Here is a 21008-nt window from a genome sequence, read left to right as displayed (position 1 = left end):
TGTTATACACCCCCATACCACTTGACTGTTGAGTAAGGAAGAAGTGGGGAGGTCTTCAAATAGGATGGGAAGACTTTAAACGTGAGTACTGTGTGCTTATTGTTGCTTAGAGTGAACCCTTTTTGCCCCTCCATTTATGTGCAAAATGAAGTTGGATGTGGTTGGTCATGTGGTTTTTAGCTAAATTAGATTGTCCATGGGAATCAGCTTCTTTGGTCTATAACTGAGACCTTAAATGCCATTTTATAAACACTGAAAAAGAAGTCTCTCTCTAGGTAAATGTTAGTAGAGCAGGAATTTGGGGGTGCTAATTAATAGGTCTTATAGATTTTATACTTTGAAAACATACTATTTCATAACCTAACATGGTATCCAATACAGGAAAATTAAAGAAAAATTCACATGCAGTAAGAGTAGTATTCCTACAGCAGGAAATAATTATGGTCAGCAATGTGACAGTAAAGTCATCCCAAAGTTAGCTGACTATGGTGGATTAAGTTCACATCTGGCTAGTAGAGACTATCCCCAAAATGATTCTGGGAATGCAGGGAAGCCTTTGACAGGGCTGTGGCTTTGCTCTGTCTTTGTGAGCATCAGCTGACAGGGCTTCATCAATACATTCATTATGACATCATTATGTGGATGAACAATCTGTGGGCCAAGAAGCCTGAGAATCCGTGGGGCGAAGGGAAATTCCACAGACCTCCATGGTCTTGGATGCTCAGTGAGTAAACTCTGGTTTTTAAGCAGTTCCTAGAGCCTGAGAAATAGTTGATCATGACCCAAGCCTACACCCTTCAGCCTGAGCTTTCTCAGGGAGGGTTGGATATGTCTGCAAACCCCACACTGCCCCACATGTCCCTAATACCTTACAGCAAATGAGATTAATATGGCAGGAGATGTTCTTGAATTAAACTCTTTAATGGAGAATGTTCATGTAAGGAGCCAGAAGGCTAGGATACTGATGCCCTGTTTCACTGATGCCAATTAACACCCTGTCATAGCACTGGCATGCGTAAGGCACAAGCCCACCCTTGCTCTGGGAAAAAAATAATAAATTTCAAAAATCTTATGCCTGAATGCATAAACCTTCATTATTATAATATTTTAAGCATTATATGGAAAGATGCACTTTCATCTCGGTAGCTATAGATAGATAGATAGATAGAAAGATAGATAGATAGATAGATAGATAGATAGATAGATAGTCATCTACCCTGGACACACTGTCTACCTTTCCTATATTAACTCTCATAACTCTGTCAGAATTCTGGATGTTACCTAAACTACGCTTATTTCCTTTCATCATACCTTTATTCTGCATCATTTCCACTACTGCCCCAGCCCAGTCTCTGTACTTCTCCTTTAAGACAACTAAAAAGATATGATTAAATTTCTCTGAAGGATCTGACTAGACAATGACTCTGTCTTCCTTTAGCTTCCAGGATTTTGTTTTCACCTCTGTCACTTCACATTCCATTCCATCTTGTGACATGATCATTGTGTACATGCTCAAAAATATGGTCTGTGCACTTAAATGTATATTAAATTTTGGAAGTGATCTGTTAGCTTTTACTGCAGGCAAACTTTGCTTGTAAAAGACAAAACTAATCTGTATGTTTCACTTAGTTAACTTGGCTTCTCTTTTTCTGACTGAACACAATCAATCAAAATAGTATGTGCAGAGTCAGGTAAAGTGAGGGCCATATGCAGAATGATTATATTTGTAAAGTGATCCCTAGTGCCATAGTCCCTCTCTTTGGCAATAATATCCATGGACCTCAAAATCAGAAAGATCTGTATCTCCTGTACAGAGGGCTCATGAAGATAATGGTTTTTGGCCTACTGAAATTATTCTAATTTAATTTTATTTTTTTGAGTTATGTGATGTCAAGTTAGATATATGAAGAACATAAAGAAATGAATGGTATTCTCTTGACTAGACATACCCTTAGTTCTAAATGGACCATTTCAACATCAAACATGTTTAATTTATCAAACGTAAGTGGAATATAGGGGTTCTTTCGTCAGCTACTAATTTGTATGTCTGCCTGTACTCAAGGTGTATATTACTCTCTTATGACCCCGTCCTATGTGAATAATGTGTACATTATTGACTCCTAATGAAAATTACTAAATATTAAAGTGCTACTTTACCTGACTCTGTACATACTATTTTGATTGATTGTGTTCAGTCAGAAAAAGAGAAGCCAAGTTAACTAAGTGAAACATACAGATCAGTTTTGTCTTTTACAAGCAAAGGTTGCCTGTATTATCTCACCGTATATGTCTGTGAAAGCATGAATAAACCTACAATGATGTTATGAAAAAGATGGGTATTTAAAGAAGGGCACCAAGAAATGAAAGTTTTAGCAAGGCAACTCGTTCTTATATTGAACCTACAATTTCCATTACAAATTATGGTCTTATTTAATGTCTGCTTTAAGAAAAAACATTGTACCAAGCTAAGTTTGCTTTAAACGATAGGTGTAGAAGCTTTAGTGTTTCATGTAATAAGAATTCAGTGCAATGTTTAATTTTAAGTGAAAATGAGACAAAAAGCAGTTAATACTTTGCCGGTCAAAGCTGTTCTATACTATTATGAAAAACAAGACTTATTTTAATATATATTTACCCAAAATAGTAAACATATTTCAGTGACAATGTAGCATCTTATAAAGAACATGGGCTTTGACATTCGACAGACCCAGATTCAAATTATGCTTTTGTCCCTTAATAGCTGTGTACCATTGGGTGACAAACTTAAACCAAGCCTCAGATTCCTCCTCTGTGAAAAGAGAATAATGATACTTTTTAAAAAGCTATAGTGACATGTTCAATGAAGCACTATTCATACTAACAAAACTGGAAAACAGCCTCAACGTCCAATTCTAGTTGTATTCATCAGCTCACAATAATGCATGTAAAAAACATCTCCAAACTCAGTGGTCTGCAACAGCAGGCATTCATTTAATGCTCATGTATCTGCAGATAAGTTGAGATTGGCTAATTTAGTCTAGCCTTGAATGGAAACTCTGCATTGGTGGTACTTGGATCCAAGGTCCAATTTGGGTTCTGATTTGTTCCCATATGTGCTTACTTGGGGGTCCAAGCTGGAAGGACAGCAGCTGCCTATAGTGAGTCATCAAAGCATTTGAGCCAAACTAACTTGGTCAAGCACAATTAACAACTCTGTTTGCATAAATACATTAACTTCCATTGGCCAAAATAAGTTCTACGGCCAAGCTCAATATCAACAAAGTTAAAAAGTTATCTACAGTAGGAGAGGAGGAAAGTAAATATTTACTGTACAATAATCCAAGTTATCACAGTAGCTAAGTAGTAAGTGATTTAATGATTAAGCAACATTCATAGGATGAAAATCTATCTATCCATTTAAAAAATTGTAATAGGAAAAAATGATTGGCATAGTAATATGCTTAGAATCTATTTTCAAGGGAAAAATTACACTACAAAAACACATGTGCATGGAAGATTTTGGAACAAAATATTAACAGTGGTTATCTTTGAGGAATGCTCTGTTAGATGATTTTGATTTCTTCCTCTGTACGTACTCTTCAACGTTTTCCAAGTCAGCTGGATTGATTACATATTATTTTTGTCATTTTGTCAATTCAAACAGTTAATTCGTAAAACTTGTTCTTCCAACTTTGAAAGAACATAACTTCTTATTTGGGGCAACAGAAAATAACCACATTAAAATGTTTTAAATGAGAAAATAAATGTGAGTATGTTGTAAATTATAAAGCAGAAAAAGTAAGAGCTTTTTCTGATAATTTGGATTATGTCTCAAATTCCAGTATTCAATATTTTAACTGGTTTTTCCTGAGAATACAAAAAAATGTCTTTATCTTATTCTCATTCTTAACGGATAGTTTTACTGTGCATAAAGTTCTAGGTTGACAGTTATTTTCTTTCAGAGCTTAGAAGATATTATTCTGGTTTACAATGTTGCTATAAGAAGTCTGCTTCAGTTTATTTTTATTTGTATGAAGTTATTTTATCTTGTCTGTATTTTAAGATGTTTTAGTCTTTGATGTTATTCTGTTTTATTGCAATGTGTCTAGGTGTGCTATTTTTTTTAAGTTACTTGATATTTATTGGATTTCCTGGAGCTAAAGATTGTTATATATCAATAATACTAGAAAATCCTAAATAATTAAATCTGTGAATATTTCCTTGTTCCCATTCTGTCTCTCTCTCTCTCTCCATCTGAACCTTCAGTTACGTTCGCTGTCTTCTGTTTTGCTTAATTATCTTTCAGATGTTTAATCTCTTTGGCCCCATCCTGTATTCTCAGTGACGCCTTTATTTTCAGATTCTTTAACTCCCTGGTGACTTTTAAAAATATCTCTTGTCCTTCTTCATAAACTTGATATTTTCTTACTTCTTGAAACATGTGGCTGTTATTCATTTCATAGTCTGTATGTGTCTTTCCAAAATCTACAACATTTTGAGTTGGATTTTTCTGGCGATGTTCACTCGTAGTTGCTCGTATGACTTCAGTCTCCTTGTGAGGATATTCTTTCCTAGTTCATCTACTCATGTGGCACCTTTTGAAAGCTTTTGGTTTTAGACTACCTCTTTGCTCTTATACCTCCCCTTGCACAGACTCCAGGTTTTGTATCTGCTCTGCCCATGCAGCTGTGAGCCACCAGGTATGGCAGATGCCCTCATGGTAAACAATGATTTTGGAACTTGTCTACTTTTCTGTATTCACACCTTTTTGCCATCTGCCTAACAAGATCTTGGCTTTCTCATGAGCTCAGACAAGTAATACAAAAATATATCATTAAAAAATTTATTCAGTATTTATGGATATTATTTTCTGGAGGAGTTTTTCTGGACAACTAACCTACCATATTTTCAAAAATAAAAGTGCCTAATCATCTTTTAAATTATTTGCTTACCTCTAGACAAATGAAAGCCCTTCACGGATATGTGCTATGGTATGCATGTAGAAATCCCCGAAACCAAACCCAGTACCTGACACATTTAAGGCAATGAAGGAATAAGAAAGAAATGAATGGCACCAATCATATAATCTTATAGCACAAGGTCTTTGAAACTACAAATAATTCAAGATATATGACATTACTATTTCCCCAAGGGATTTGGAAGTCATATTGAGTTTCTCATTTTACTATAAAGGTATCTAAAAGAAATTGCATAGCCCAGTGAAAATGTAAATTATCTGACAAAATCGAAAAGTCAAAATATTGCTAAAAATCTATAACTTTTGCATAACTAGATATTTTTTTAAATTTATGGCAACTGACAGAGAGAGTGCAATTTGATATTAGACTACTATGCTTTAATTGCCTAGCTTTGGCTTAATTGTTTGCACTCAAGAAAAGGACAATCTGATAGGTATCTTTATCCCTATCTTTGCTTAATTTGGTGGAAATTTTCTGTCCTCTACACAAATGAACCCATGTGATAGAGGGGGAAAAGGCAATTTATGCTAGAAACTCCTATATTTTAGGGAAAGTTTTGGGGACTGGATCCTAAAGGAAGATTTGAGGCATATTAATTTATTTTCAACTTTAATTGACTATATATGGCCTGATCATTAAAAAAAAACTTACTTCCAAGGTTTTTATTTTTTATATTTTTAGGGTTTATGTTTCAGAATAGTCACAATATTTGTAAAGCCAAGCATTTAAATATGGAAAGAGACATGAAATTTTTATATACTTTTACTGGGATGTTAATAATCTTCTCTAAAAAAAAAAACTACATTGATGAAAATTCCTGGGAAAAGGGCGGACCTGTGTCAGTGTGTGTGTGCGTGTGTGTGTGCATGCATGTGTGTGTTGTGTCTACCTGTGTGTTTATACTTGTTTGTGGTTCACATATTTTGTGGTTGTATTATCCAAAGTTTGTTCCCTCCCTTCTGATGAAGACTTGCATTCCAACTTCATTGCAGTGTGCAGTTCTTCTGTGTGGTTTGCTTTTTCTTGCATCTGAAAATAATTTGGGAGAAACAGAAACATAAAATTTGATTTGGCCTGAAAAATCTTCTCTCCATTTCTCTTTAAAATGTGACCAGTCCAGCCATTTCTATATAAGGATAAAGAGTCAAAGACAGGCTAATCCAGGAAAAATGTGAACCTGAAGATTTCCTCAAATCTGATATTTGGACAAACCAATCCCAAAATATCCAAGATTTATTCCTTGGCTCTGAGAATTGCAACATCATACGAATAGTTCTTTTCCCATTATTGGCCGTTCTTTTGCTTGTTCACACTTTGCCATCGAGGTTTTCTTCTTAAGATTCTTGAGAAAGCTTGAGTTTAACTAGAATGAACACTGCTCTCCCAAAGTCCCAAGAGGTGCAAGTCAAAATGATTTTATGTTCAGGCATCAGTGCAAAATATTTAAATCTGGAGGACTTCACTCCAAAATTAGACCACAAACCGAAACCATTTTCTAAACTATGGACCATCCAATTGAAGGCAACATCACCCAGGCATATTTACAAAAGTTTTGAAACTATGGTGTGTGATTATCATAATGTTCAATGGGAAAGTAGGATCTAAAATTACATGATGCTACATTAGTACAACTATGATTTTGTAAAAGCTAGGATAGAAAAATAAATCAGGTAAAAATATAGCATAAAACTGTTAATAGTCATTATCTTTTTGTTTGCAGAATATGGGATTTTTTAAAAAACCTTTGTTAATTTAAAAAATTTAGTAGTTAGTTAAGTATTTTTCTGATTTTATTTCTGTATTGATTTATATATTTATTTTGAAGGGGCAGTGTGTCAAGGCAGAACAAGTTTCCAGGGACCTGAATTCAGGCTCTGTTCTTTACCATCTACTAACAAGGGTTCCATACTGGAATCTTTCAAAAACTACTATTTTCCTGAAACTGTATCTCATTTCATACCTTATTCTGGTGATCTATAGAAAATGTATTTTTTTCTATTCCTCTTATATAGGAAAGTGGATAGTTACTTAGAAATATATTTGTATTGAGAAATGTCACAAATCACGTGTTTTACTTTGAAGTGACGTTTCAGATGAAAATGTTTGCCTTGATGACCCAAAAGAGGCTGGGTCTGACAGAGGGTAAGGTTATTGCTCTGCTTGATGTGGAGAATAAGTGCCAATATGTGGTACAGAACAATGAAAGCACGGGTGGGTTATGAACCATCACTTTTATGGGTTTCTGTGTGTTAGGTTTTTCCACTTAAAGGCACATTTCTCTAAATGTTGGATATTGCTTTAAATCCCCAGGCTGTAGTGGCATTAATTCATCATAGCAAATACCTCATGTGGAATTATTTACCCAATAACTGAGTATATTTTCTCTCAACCCAACATTTTACATCTCCATATCCAGTCAACATAGTTCTAAAATAAAATAAAACCATGAAAATTTCCAGAATTTTCAACTCTAATGTACACCCTGGTTCTGATTTTCAACTGTGGTAATCCAGTTTTTAATATAAACTGTAGAATGTGCCTTTAATCCATTAGAAGTTGCATATTTTTCTATTCCTTGCTCTCTTTCAACAGAAATATTTCCCTCTAACCAAAGGCTGATGCCTTCTGGTACCTTCAAGTAATACCTACAGTGAATATGATTTCTTAGAAGTTTTTTTTTGAAAAACGTTATAAAATAGTCTACACAGACCACAAACATTCCCCTGCAACATAGTACAAATTCTACACAAGTCTCATTAACAGCCTACCTGTTTAGATTATCCAGTGGAAAATTATGACAGTGGTTTGTCTGTGGAATTCCAGCCTGTGCCATTTAAGGCAGAGCAGTTACCTTAATTTTTTTCAGAGGACATTTGTCTTCAGCACTCTGGTTGAATTTTTTCAAGGAGAAAGACATTTCTCAAGCAGTGAACATCCTTATGGATATTGGAATCAATATGAAGTTGGAATCATAGTCACCTATGGAAACCTGGGCATTTTTAGGTAAATACTGGTAAATATTCTGAAAGGCCATTGGGCATCACTCAATATAGAGGTTCAGGTGGGTTTTATTCAAGATGATTTTAGACTTTATATTTTAGTTGACTGAGGCTAATGGATAAAATTTTAGGTGAAAACAAATATTGTTGCCTTATTGTATCTTATTAAAGTTTTTAACATTCTGTATTATAAGTAACTTATTGACCCAGTTTGGGTAATGGGCTCACCACTTGACCCATGAGGAAGCATATACCTCCAAAGTAAAACTGGGGTGCTATTACCAGATGAATGGGAATGAAAGCTGAGAAGGCAAAAAAAATTGTCCAGTCTTTTAAATTTATTTCACCTGTTTCATAAGTCAGGTATATGAACGAAAAATAGTGGCCTTTTCCCACAACTGCTGATTTATTTGAAATATTGTAATCTTCTTTTTCTCTCTCCCTTCCTCCCTTCCTTCCTTCCTTCTCTCCTTTCTTCATTCTTTCCTTTTCTCCTTCCTTCCTCTCTTCCTTCTATTAGGGACACAGTGGCATTTCAAAGCACAAGATTGAATGTACAGGTGCAGTTCAAGTTAACAATTGAGACTCAGAATCAAATCAAACAACAATTCATTTATCAGAACTTTTTCAGTTTTGTGGCTTGCTACAAAGTCATTAGATATCTGTGAAGAATCAAGCTATCTTTTCTTGTAAGAAAGTAGTATGTGCTCTTTCAAATTTTAAAAGCAGATTTTTTTCAGTTTCAAGTATTTTCCCAAATGTGTTTCTTAAAACTTTGTACTCTGCTACTATAAAAACAATTATAGAGTTAGAAAAGTATTTTTAAAAGAAAAACATTATGAAAATGGTTTAGGACTTTTAGTTTGTGTCTTGTGCTCAGGGTTGCTTTTAGTTATTGAATAAAGATATTTTTCTGCTATTAAAATTAGTCCAAATTTATATAATGACATTAAATATATGTATTTTTAAATGGTATCCTAAAAACTACTAGAACTTTTATGTTGCCCAGATGAATAAACTAGAGAATTTTGTTATGTGGCACCATAACTTTCCTGGCGGCTGTTGTTGTCAGTATTAGAAGTTTCATGAATAAAATCTTTTTTGTCTTTCTTTTATTTCCTTCTGAAACTCATTGCCTGAAATACTCGTTTATATTGTGCATCTCTTACATATTGGCTGAATTTGTTATATTATCATTAGGTCAGAAGATGTTATATAAGCATGGGGTGGGGGCACTTGGCTATGACTATGCATCACTGACCCAGTAGAATCTTTCCAAAGAAAACAGGTTAAACTTGATTGCAATTAAGATGATTCACATCTTTTACAACCAAGCACATATGTAAAGAGGTCATTTTCTACTCAAGTAATAAAGTTAATGGAGCTCATTTCAAACTCTCTCTTTAAAATGAGAATGCTTATACAGTATAGAGAGGTAGGAGTTCAGTCAAAATTGTCAGTAAGAGACTTCCACTTCTGAGAATATAGAGTAGACATACTTTTCCTTATTTGTCTCACTATGAACAATTAAAAGTTCTGGTCACTATGTACAAAACAAACATAGGAAGACTCTGAAAGGTGAGAAAAGAAGGTAGACTGACTAGGGACCTCAGGACCTAAGAAATGACACAGTGGTGAGTTCTCTATATTTTCCTTTTGCCTTATACATCCCAGACTTGGAGCTAAAGAAACTGGCAACTAAGAAACACAAATGGATACAAATTTTAAAAGCCCTAGCAGCCAAATAAATAAGTTTAAAAAAATTTATTTAAAAAAAAAAAAAAAAAACCCTAACAAAAGCCTACTCTCTTTAGCTAAAGGATCATGAATAGGGCAGTCTAGCAAGACAAATTTTTTAGACAAAAGCTGCTCTACCTCAGCTAAATACCACAGGGAAAAAAACTGTGATTCCACTCCCCACCCATGCCAGCAAAGGCTGACAGGGGAGTCTAGACTTCCACCATCACCAGGATGTAAGGAGTGCCCTCCAACACTAAGGTGTTGTCACAGGAAGCCTAGTGGAACATCAGGAATTTCACCATTGCCCAGCAGTAATGAGACCCCACCCTCTGGTATCACATGGGAGAGTAATAGGAAGCCCTCCGATCTCTACCAGCCAGGTGGTATCAGATGATGCTAGTGGGGAGGCTGAATTCTCATCCATGCCTAGCAGTGATAAGGAGCTCCTTCTCTTTTTGGAAGTCAACAGAGGCTGAGCAGAAAACAAGAAACACTTCTAGCAGTAATGAGGTGACACATGCACTTCACCTGCCAGAGTAATGTCAGAAGAAGCTAACTGAAGCAAATGAAATTACCAGGGACATAGAGGGACATTACATAATGTTAAAAGATAAATTCTCCAAGAAGATATAGCAATCCTAAATTCATATGTACCAAAGAACAGAGCAACAAAATATGTGAAACAAAAACTGGTAGAACTATAAAAAGAAATAAGTCCACAGTTATAGTTGAAGATTTCAATACCCTTCTCTCAGTAATTGATAGAACAACTAAACAGGATATCAGCAAGGATATAAAAGAACTCAAAAACACCATAAACCCACAAGCTCGAATTGACATTTATAGAATACTCCACCACCAACAGCAGAATATGCACTTTTCTCAAGGACCCATAGAACATATACTGAGATAGACCACATCCTGGGCAATAAAACAAACTACAGCAAATTTAAAATAATTAAAATTATACAAAGTGTGGTCTCTAGCCACATTGGAGCCAAACTAGATACCAATAACAAAAAGATAACAGGAAAACCTCCAACCACTTGGAAACTAAACAACACATTTGAAAACATGAGTCAAAGAGGAAGTCTCAAGGAAAATAAAAATTCTTGAATTGAATGAAAATTAAAAGACAACATATCAAAATCTGTGGGACATAACGAATACAGTTTTGAGGGGAAATTTTTTAACACTAAATGTTTATATTAGAAGGGAGCAAATATCTCAAATCAATAATCTACACAAATAAATTTAATAACTTAGAATAAATGGACCGGATTCTCAAAAAGCACAAGCTACCACAATTCACTCAATATGAAATATAGAATTAGAATAGCCCAAAATCTATTAAGGAAATTGAATTCATAATTTTAAAACTAATTATACAGATATTGAAAGAATAATTCATTATACCCAATATTTTTCAGAAAATAGAATAAGAAAAAACATTTACCATTTAGTTTTATGAAGCTGATATTATTCTGATACCAAAACAATGCTAAGATAGTAAAAAAATAATAATAATAAAGACTAATAACCCTTATGAATATAGATGCAAAAATTCTTAACAAAATATTAGCAAATAGAATACAGCAAAATATAAAAAGAATTATATATCGTGACAAAGCAGGGTTTATTTCAGGGCTACAAGGCTAGTTCACTATTTGAAAATTAATAATGTAATCCACCATGTTAATAGGCTGAAAGACAAAAAATCACATGATAATATCAATTGATGCAGAACATGCACTTGACAAAAATTCAGTATTCATTCATGATAAAAGCTGTCAGAAAATGAGGAATAAAGGGGACTTTCCTCAACTTTATAAAGGGCATCTACAAAACCAAAAAACCCTATAGCAAAGATATCCTTAGTGATAAAAAGACTAAATGCTTTCCCCCTAAGATCAGGAAAAAAACTAGGATGTCTGCTCTGACTGCTTTTATTCAAATAGTTCTGGAAGTTCTACTCAACGCAATACAGCAAGGAAAGGAGATAAAAACCATACAGAACATAATACCCAAAAAAGTGAAACACTTAGGTATAAACCTAACAAAATATGTACAAGACCTGTATGGGGGAAAGTGCAAAACTCTGATGAATGAAATTTTTTTTTAAAGAACTAAATAAGTGGAGAGATAGTCCACATTCACCGATAGGAAGACAATACTGCCAAGATGCCAGTTCTTCCCAAATTCATCTATGGATTCATTGCAACCCCAATCAAAATTTCAGCAAGTTATTTTGTGAATATCGACAAAGTGATTCTAAAAAGAGCTAAAAGACCAGGAAGAGCCAACACAGTACTGAAGGAAAAGAATAAGTCAGAGGACTGACACTACTCGACTTCAAGATTTACCATAAGCTACAGTAATCAGGAGAGTGTGGTAAATAGGTAAATATAGGCATACCTCAGAGATTTTGAGGGTTCAGTTTTAGACCACTGTAATAAAGTGAATATCACAATAAAGTGAATCACATGAATTTTTTCATTTCTCAGTGCATACAAAAGTTGTGTTTACACTATACTGTAGTCAATTAAGTGTATAATAACATTATGCCTTAAAATATATATACCTTAATTTAAAAATACTTTATTGCTAAAAAATACTAACCATCATCTGAGTCTTCGGTGAGTCATAGCAGTAACATCAAATATCACTAATCACAGATCACCATAACAAATATAATAGTAATAAAAAAGTTTGACATATTGTGAGAATAACCAAAATGAAACATAGAGACATGAGGTGAGCAAATGCTGTTGGGAAAATGGTGCGAATAGATTTTCTCAACACAGGGGTGCCACAAACCTTCAATTTTTAAAAAATTCAATATCTAGGAAGCACAGTAAAGCTAAGTGCAATAAATCTACAAGTATGCCTGTAGGTCATTGGAACAGAATAGAGAGCCCAGAAAGATACCCACATAAATATAGCCAAATGATCTTTGACAAAGGAATAAAGGCAATATAATGGAGCAAAAAATGTGCTGGAACAACTGGGCATACACATGCAAAAAAATGAATTCTAGACACAGACCTTACACCCTTCACAAAAGTTAACTCCGAATGGATCATAGACACAAATATAAAACACAGAACTCTAAAACTCCTAGAAGATAACATAGGAGAAAATCTAGATGACCTTGGGTAGAGCGATGACTTTTTAGATACAACATCAAAGGCACAATCCATGGAAAAAATAATTGATAAGCTGGACTTCATTAAAATTAAAAACTTCTGCACTGTGCAAGACAATGTCAAGGGAATGAAAAGACAAGTCACAGACAAGGAGAAAATATTTTCAAAAGACACATCTGAGAAACGACTGTTATCCAAAATATGCAAAGAACTCTTAAAACTCAACAATAAGAAAACAACTCAATTTCTTTAAATGAGTCAAACAACTGACACCTCACCAAGGAAGATATTCAGTTACCAATTAAATATATGAAAATATGCCCCATATCTTATGTCATCAGGGTAATGCTAATTAAAACAACAATGAGATACCACTACATATCTAGCAGAATGGCTAAAATCCAGAACACTAACAACACCAAGAGCTGGTGAGGACGTGGAGCAACAGGAACTCTCATTCATTGCTGGTGGAAATGAAAAATAGTACAGCCACTTTGAAAGACAGTTGTTTCTTACATAACTAAATGTACTTTTACCATACAATCCAGCAATTGCACTCTTTGGTATTTACCCAAAGAGTTAAAAATGTATGTTCACGCAAAAACCTGCACACGGATGATTATAGCAGCTTTATTCATAATTGCCAAAATTTGGAGGCAACCAAGATGTCCTTCAGTAGGTGAATGAATAAATAATCTGTGGTACATCCAGACAATGGGCTCTAAAAAGAAATGAGCTATCAAGCCATGAAAAGACATGGGGGAACCTTAAATGCATATTATTAAGTGAAAGAAGCCAATCTGTAAAGGCTACATACCGTGTGATTCCAACTGTACAATATTCTGTAAATAACAAAACTAAGGAAACAGTAAAAAAAAAAAAAAAAATCAATAGTTACCACGGGTTACAGGGTGAAAGGCTGAATAGGCAGAGCACAGAGGATTTTTAGGACAGTGAAAATACTCTACATAATACTATAATAATAGATATGTATCATTACACACTTGTCCAAACCCATAGAATATATAACACCAAGAGTGAATGCTAAGGTAAACTATGGACTTTTGGGTGATTATGATACGTCAACATAGGTTCATCAGTTATAGCAAATGTACCCTGTGGTGAGGGATGTTGATAATGGGGTAGACTTTGCATGTGTTGCGGGCAGCGGGTATATGAGAAATCTCTGCACCTTCCTCAGTTTTGCTGTGAATCTAAAACTGCTCTGAAAAAAGTCTTAAACCATACAGATCATAAAGAAAAAAATAAAACTACCCTTATTTGTAGATGACATGATTGTCTGTGTAGAAAATCCCAAGGGATCTATTAAAAACTACTAGACCTGTTAAGTGAGTTCAGCAAGATTGCAGGATGCAATAAACATGTAAAAGTCAACTGTAATTGTACATACTAAGAAAACATTGACACCAAAATTAAAAATACAATGGCATTTTTGGTCACTCCAAAAAAAATGAAATGTTTAGGTCTAAGCATGTACAGGACCTATAAGCTGAAAACTATAAAATGCTGATGAAAGAATTCAAAGATATAAATATAGAACCATATTGTGTTCATGAATTGCAAGACTCAACATAGTAAAGATGTTAGTTTTCCACAGATTTCTATACAGGTCAAATTCCAAGCAAAGATTTTATGTAGCTAGGGACATGATTATTCTAAACCTTATATGGAAAGGCAAAGGAAGTAGAATAGCTAAGATGATTTTTAAAGAGAGTAAAATGGGAAGAACTCTCTCCCTTATTTCAAGACTTATTATGTAGTGACAATAATTAAAATAGTGTAGTATTGGTGGAGAATATACACACAGATCAATGCAATAGAATAAAGAACCCAGAAATAGACCCACATAATTACACCCAACTGGTTTTTGACAAAAGAGCAAAAGCAATACAATAGAAGGAGGATAGCATTTTCAGTAAATGGTATGGGAGTGATTGGATGTCTGTAGGCAAAAAAAAAAAGAACTTTGACCTAATCCTCACACCTTATATAAAATATAAATCAAAATGGATCATAGGCTTAGTGGTAAAAAATAGAACTCTAAAACTTTTAGAAAGAAACAGAAGAGAAAAGAGAAAATCTATTTACTTTCAGACATTTGCAGATATTGTAAAAAATCAGGACACTGGAGGTCCAGTTGTCTTGTACTTAAGAGAAAGAAAAATTATTTAAACCCATGGAGGATCCTCAAAATTTTTTATGAATAGATCACCTCCTGAGATTAATGGATACATAAAAAAGGCAATATAAATAATTGAATTGGGATGAATAAAATGGACAGTAATGGGATTAAAACAAAGGTTTCAACGCAGCACTACCAAAGGCTGGATGGGTCAAAGTGATCTCCTGTTGGTCCCTCAATATTAAAGGAACCTAAACAAGTCAGGTCTATTTACCCCAGACTGGAGAAATCTGGAAAGCTAGAAGGCAGAGATTACAATGAGAAACCTGACCAGCAACAGTTAGGCCAGTTAATCAAATTAAAGATGGACAAAAGGGCCAGGATCCCTTGACTTGACCCCTCACTGGGGACCCAAAGCCTTTTGCACAAGAGTAAGGAAAATGGTCAAGGGGTAGAAAAGAGGGGTTTCCAGGATTCCTTGATATGGGAACCCCACAAAGTGTGACATCAAAACCCACTGGTGGAGCTCTGACTCTGGCTACAATTAGGGTGGAAGAATATAGAAATGTAAGTGTTGATAGAGTTATGAAAATTGGAATGTTTAAATAGGCTTTATGTTAAGAAGTTATGCCAACTTTATTTGAATGTTTTATGGGAATAGATATTATGTCTGGCTGGAAACACTTTCCCCACCCAATACTGTAAAATGAAAACCTATTCATGAAATCCTGATGGAGGCTATAGTTCAGAATGTAAGAGTTGATGGAATTAAGGTAAAAAGTTTATAGGAGAATTGGTATATTTGAACAGGCTTTATATAAAATAATTGCATTTCTTTTACCTGATTATATTATGGACATGGACATTGTATCTCACTGGGAAATGTTTCCTCTACCTAGTATTGTAAAACAGAAGGCGTGTAAATCTGCCCCTTAAGCAATATTAATAGGACATGCTAAAGGGAACCAACAAAATTGCCTGAGCAGAACATAAAAATCATTTGATTTACATCTTAGTTAGAAATCTCCCTGATGTAAACAAGCAAATCGAAGAGATTGGGTGGATGGATCAACTATCCATCATATAATGTCATTTAAGTTACATCTGACAAATCTTTGCAAAATTATAAATGCAGCTCTAGAGGCAGGTCAAATTCCACCCACTCCTTTACATCTATCACCATTTTATCTCCCTATTTATCTCAACCTCTCCAGGAACTTTTATCTAGACCATCTACAATTCCTAAGACTGAAGAAGAAAAAGGGGCAGGGGAGGTGGTTTTTTAAAAAATACAAACTGCTGTAGAAGCACCCTTGTCCAAACATCTAGTTGCAGGAAAATTTTAGAACAAAAACTGTAAGGTCTCTGTATCTGTCTGTATGTCATGTGTGTCTTATTTATACATGTATTATAGATGTGTGGGTTTTTTTCTACGTTCAGATGGTATTACTAGAAGTAATTTGTAAAAGAGTTCTATTTAATTGGCTTAAACAAGCACTTATACATAAATTAAATTCTCAGAAAATATAATAGACACTAACCCAAATGCTTTTCAAGTTCACATGATCTAGGATTACTCTTTAGTAAATAAAAGCTAGTTTGTTTGTTTTTTGGTTTAATTAATATAGACATGTCTTTAATGTTACCAACATTATGTATAATACTTTTATGCAATCTAGGTTACTAAAAGTCAGATAAGCTCATATTATCTCTTACAAAATTTGTCAGCCAGAAAAATAACTTAGGATGATGACTGAAGTTGTATAATGTCTCATGAAGTTTTTTTGTAGGTAACTAAACATGATTGTTAAAAGCAAATGAATTAAATAAATGTAAATGAGTTGAGAGTTGTTATGTGAACGTTTTAGCAATGATTGTTTTATGATATGTCTACTTAAGTAGTTTCCCACATCTCTTTGGCAATGTACACCCTTCAAATTTTGCTAAATTAAGTTGAACAATAAGTTGTTACATTCATTGAATATCTAGATCATTCCCAAATAAGATGAGAAACTGAAATATTAATTACTGAACATAGGCTTCCGTTTACAGAGAAGCTAAAGATATTTGGGAGTATTAGTAAACATGTTTGAGCTGTGCTGTGAAATTTTCTATGAGAAAGCACATATTTCCAGAAATTATAAAAAGTATTTATGTTTGCCAGTATACAGAATGCTAATATAAAAGACAGTTCATAATTGCTTACTTTGCAGTCTTCTCTAGAAATTAAAGGTTTCTAAGGGTAAAAAAGGAAGCATCTTCATATGCAAGGAAAATAGGATGTGTGTTCTCAGTAAATGAAGATCTATGAAAAGGAATCTTTGGAAAGAAATTTTATATGTGGTCAGGACTGGATAAAGTTGGAATGAATATAATTAAGTAAATGAGTTTTAATATCAAAAGTAAACTGGTACAAAATTGGAATTTGGTTTTCTCTACATTAAAAGGACAATTTTTTTCCTATTGGTCTGCTCTTGATAATAACAGATTATAAAAGGTTTCTCTTTACCCTTAAATAACCTGCCTAGAAAAAAAGGAAGATCTTGTATCTTGTCAAATAATCACTTAATGTTCTATGTTGTCTTTATCAGGCCTTTGATTACTTAAGTAAACCTAGTCGTCTGGATACTAAAAGAGCTTTGTTTTACTCAGAACTATATAACCTTCTATATCTGCCTATGAAGTCTTTAATTGTTATTTTGGTTAAATGGGTAAGCATTGTTTCAATTGACCTATTATTCTATTTGACTAGTTCAAAACATTTTTGATGTTTTAACAAATTTCCAAAATCAAGCTCTAAATGAAGTCTTTTTGATTTAGAACTAACTTTGAGATATGAGACATTTCAGAGGCCTCTGAAATATCTGAAAGATTTGTTTTCTCTCCTCAGGAAAAAGAGATATATAGGTATGTGTTATAAGTGTTCCAGAAATTGTGTGAAATTCCTGAAAGTCTGACGTATCCTGGCATAAAATGTTGTCTGTCATCAAAATTGGGGCTCACACTGAAAGGACTGACCCTAGCTGACTTTAACGCAAAGGCAGCAGCAACATACTGTTGCCATCTTGATGTTTTTGTAACATGGCAACAATCTCCTTCTGAATCAGGGGTATTAAGATGGGAAACAATTGCTGTAGGTTAAACAAACAGTCAGGACTGTGGGAAACAGAGGACGGCCCCTTGGTTCTTCCCAGCTCCCTGGTAAACACCATTTTTTTGTTTTTCCTTTCCTTCACCCACTATAGTGTATTTAAGATGGCACAAATTGGAAATAGATATTGGTGGGGAGAATTCCATAAAATTTAAAAAATAGTCTACCAGCAATGTCTGACCCAGCAGAGGCCTCAGATCTTCTGCCTCTGGACCCTTTGAATACCTGCAGCTGGGCTTCATTCAACCACCACTTAATATGGGTTATCAATATGTTCTTGTTATTGTATGTGTTTTCCAGATAGGTTGAAGCCTGCTCTTGCCAGAAAGCTGATACCCTCACAGTGGCAAAGAAACTATTAGAAAATGTGTTTCCCACTTGGGGTATATTTTCCACAGTCTCCAATGATCAAGATACCCACTTTGCTGGGCAAATCATATGAGCCTTAGCAAACAGCTTGCAAACTTCTTGGAATTATCACTGTCCCTATCACCCTCAAACATCAGACAAGGTTGACAGAACTAATGGTTGGTAAATTATACCCTTATAAGCAGAATTGAAACATTTATTTTTTTTCTCCCTACTTGATCCCTCCAGAATTTAGAAACTTTTAGTGAGTAGTCTTGCTTTTATGACAATATAGTTATTTGCATAAGTTCAATAAGAATCTGTTCTCCTTATAACAGGACGCAACTGAAAATTGGTTATATTACCAAGACTTTGACTGAAATGTCAGATTTAAGAGAATGCATAAACTCAGATATGACCAGAGAGCTTTAAGGAACTAAGCAACTAAGATTGACTTTATGGAGCCAATAAAGCTCCTTGGAAAAACAGCCTGGTATCTTGCTTACAGGGTTCCCAGCAGCCTTACCAGGTGAGTAAGGAAGGTAACAATTAAAGACTTCATAGGCAGATATAGAAGGTTATATAGTTCTGAGTAAAACAAAGCTCTTTTAGTATCGAGATGACTAGGTTTACGTGAGTAATCAAAGGCCTGATAAAGACAACATAGAACGTTAAGTGATTATTTTGACAAGATACAAGATCTTTCCTTTTTTCTAGGCAGGTTATTTAAGGGTAAAGAGAAACCTTTTCTGGAACACTTATAACACATACCTATATAATTTCTGGAACACTTATAACACATACCTATATACCCTTCCTTACTCACCTTCCTAGCAGATGCAGGCCTCAGCATATTTTAGGGACCTTGAGAAAGGAGGAATTCACTCATATCTGTAGGTATTGCAAACAAAGTCTGATTGTAAGTTGTTGGCTTGGCTTTTCTGGCCTCGAGAAGCCTAGGTCAAATTATATACTTTATCAGACACGCCAAGTCTTAAGACAAAAATAGTACAACCAGGATTGGCACAAGCAATACCAGAGGCCCAAGTAAGCAACACAGTCTGGCCCAGACTTCCATTTCATCCACCACAGTTGTACCAAGCAAGACCTCTGAACCAATATTTATATATGCTGCATAGGGGATGCCTTAGGACAGCTGACAAAGGAGGAAAAGAGCAAAGCTGATTTATGACCTGTCATCCCAGTATGTGTGCATAAACTAAAAATGGGTTGGAACTTCACTACGTTGTGGGGGGAAATCTTTCTGATAGGCAGACTCCAGATGGTACAACTGATCACCCTCTTTTGGTGAAAAGAGAATGGCCCAAGATTAAAATCTATGCGAATTCATGGGTGGCAAATAGCTTGGGACGAGAAAGGTGGAGAGATCACAGGCAACAAGGTCTGCAGTCATGGTATGTGGATGGACGAATGGGAGAAGGCACAAAGTGTGAAGATCTTTGCATGCATGTTACCAGAGCTCATCTACTCTGGAATAGGCATTAAACAACCAAGTAATCACAGTAGACAAAATGTCATCTCATCCATGTCAGCCATCTCTCTGTCATCTGAGATCACAGCATTGGAACACCAGGCACAATGAACAGAGAAACCATGGTGTCCAGAGACGGAGGCTTTGCATGGGTCTAACTACATGAGCTCCCATTTACTAAGGCTGGCAAGAGAGACCAAAACTAACTCCCACATACAGCACCATCCCTTCAGGAGGCCAACCAGCCACCTGGTGGCAAGTTGAATACATCGAACTCTTTCCATCCTGGAAGAAGAACCAATTCATTTTGAATTAACACTTCTTGCATCTCTACATATTCTAGATATGGATTTGCCTTTCCTGTCTGAAGAACCTCAGGCAGCACCATTATCCATATGATTACAGAAAGTTTAGTCCACCTGCATGGAATCCCATATGATATTGCATCAGTCTAAGGCAATAGTCTTAACCAAGGGCAGTATTTCCCCACCCCAGGGCATACTTGGCAATGCCTGCAGACATGGTTGGTTCTCACAACTGGGAGGATGCTACTGACATCTAGTGGCTAGTGGTCAGGGTTGCTGCTAAACATCTTAATGGACAGGACAACTCCCCATAACAAAGAATTATCTCACCCAAAGTGTCAATATGCCACTGTTCAGAAACCCTTGACTAAGATACTCGCTTTATAGTGAAGGAGGTGCAACTGTGGGCCCATGATCATGAGATCCACTGGTCCTGTCATGTACCACAGCATCCAAGACAGCTGGCATTGAAGAGCAATAGAATAGCTTACAGATGGCGTAGAAAAGGCACACGCTCAAAAATGGTACCATGCAAGGATAGGGAGTCATCTTCCAGGATGCAATACATACTCAAATTAACAACCATTATATAGTGCTGTGCCCCATTAGTTAGATAGAATACATAGGGTCAGGAACCAAGGGATGAATGTAGGAATGATCCAGAGGGAATTTCTGCTTCATTTTTCTGAATTCTGACCTCTGTGTGTTTACTGGTCTTAGTTCTCA

At 35.1% G+C, this 21008-nt stretch overlaps 1 long non-coding RNA gene across 1 annotated transcript in view; it reads right to left on the bottom strand.

The window, feature by feature from the left end:
* LOC118904965 overlaps positions 1–19533 on the bottom strand; it is a 37193-nt gene extending 17660 nt beyond the window's left edge. The window contains exons 1-2 of the long non-coding RNA XR_005022137.1: positions 19312–19533; positions 5848–5987 (exon numbers count right to left, since the gene is read on the bottom strand). This is a non-coding gene — a long non-coding RNA (uncharacterized LOC118904965). The remainder of the gene's footprint in view (positions 1–5847; positions 5988–19311) is intronic.
* Positions 19534–21008: the final 1475 nt, after the last annotated feature.

Source organism: Balaenoptera musculus, chromosome 12 (genome assembly GCF_009873245.2).
Source record: "Balaenoptera musculus isolate JJ_BM4_2016_0621 chromosome 12, mBalMus1.pri.v3, whole genome shotgun sequence".
Classification (NCBI taxonomy): Eukaryota; Metazoa; Chordata; class Mammalia; order Artiodactyla; family Balaenopteridae; genus Balaenoptera; species Balaenoptera musculus.
Note: the sequence above shows the minus strand (reverse complement) of the source record. Positions and strands in the feature narration are given on the sequence as shown.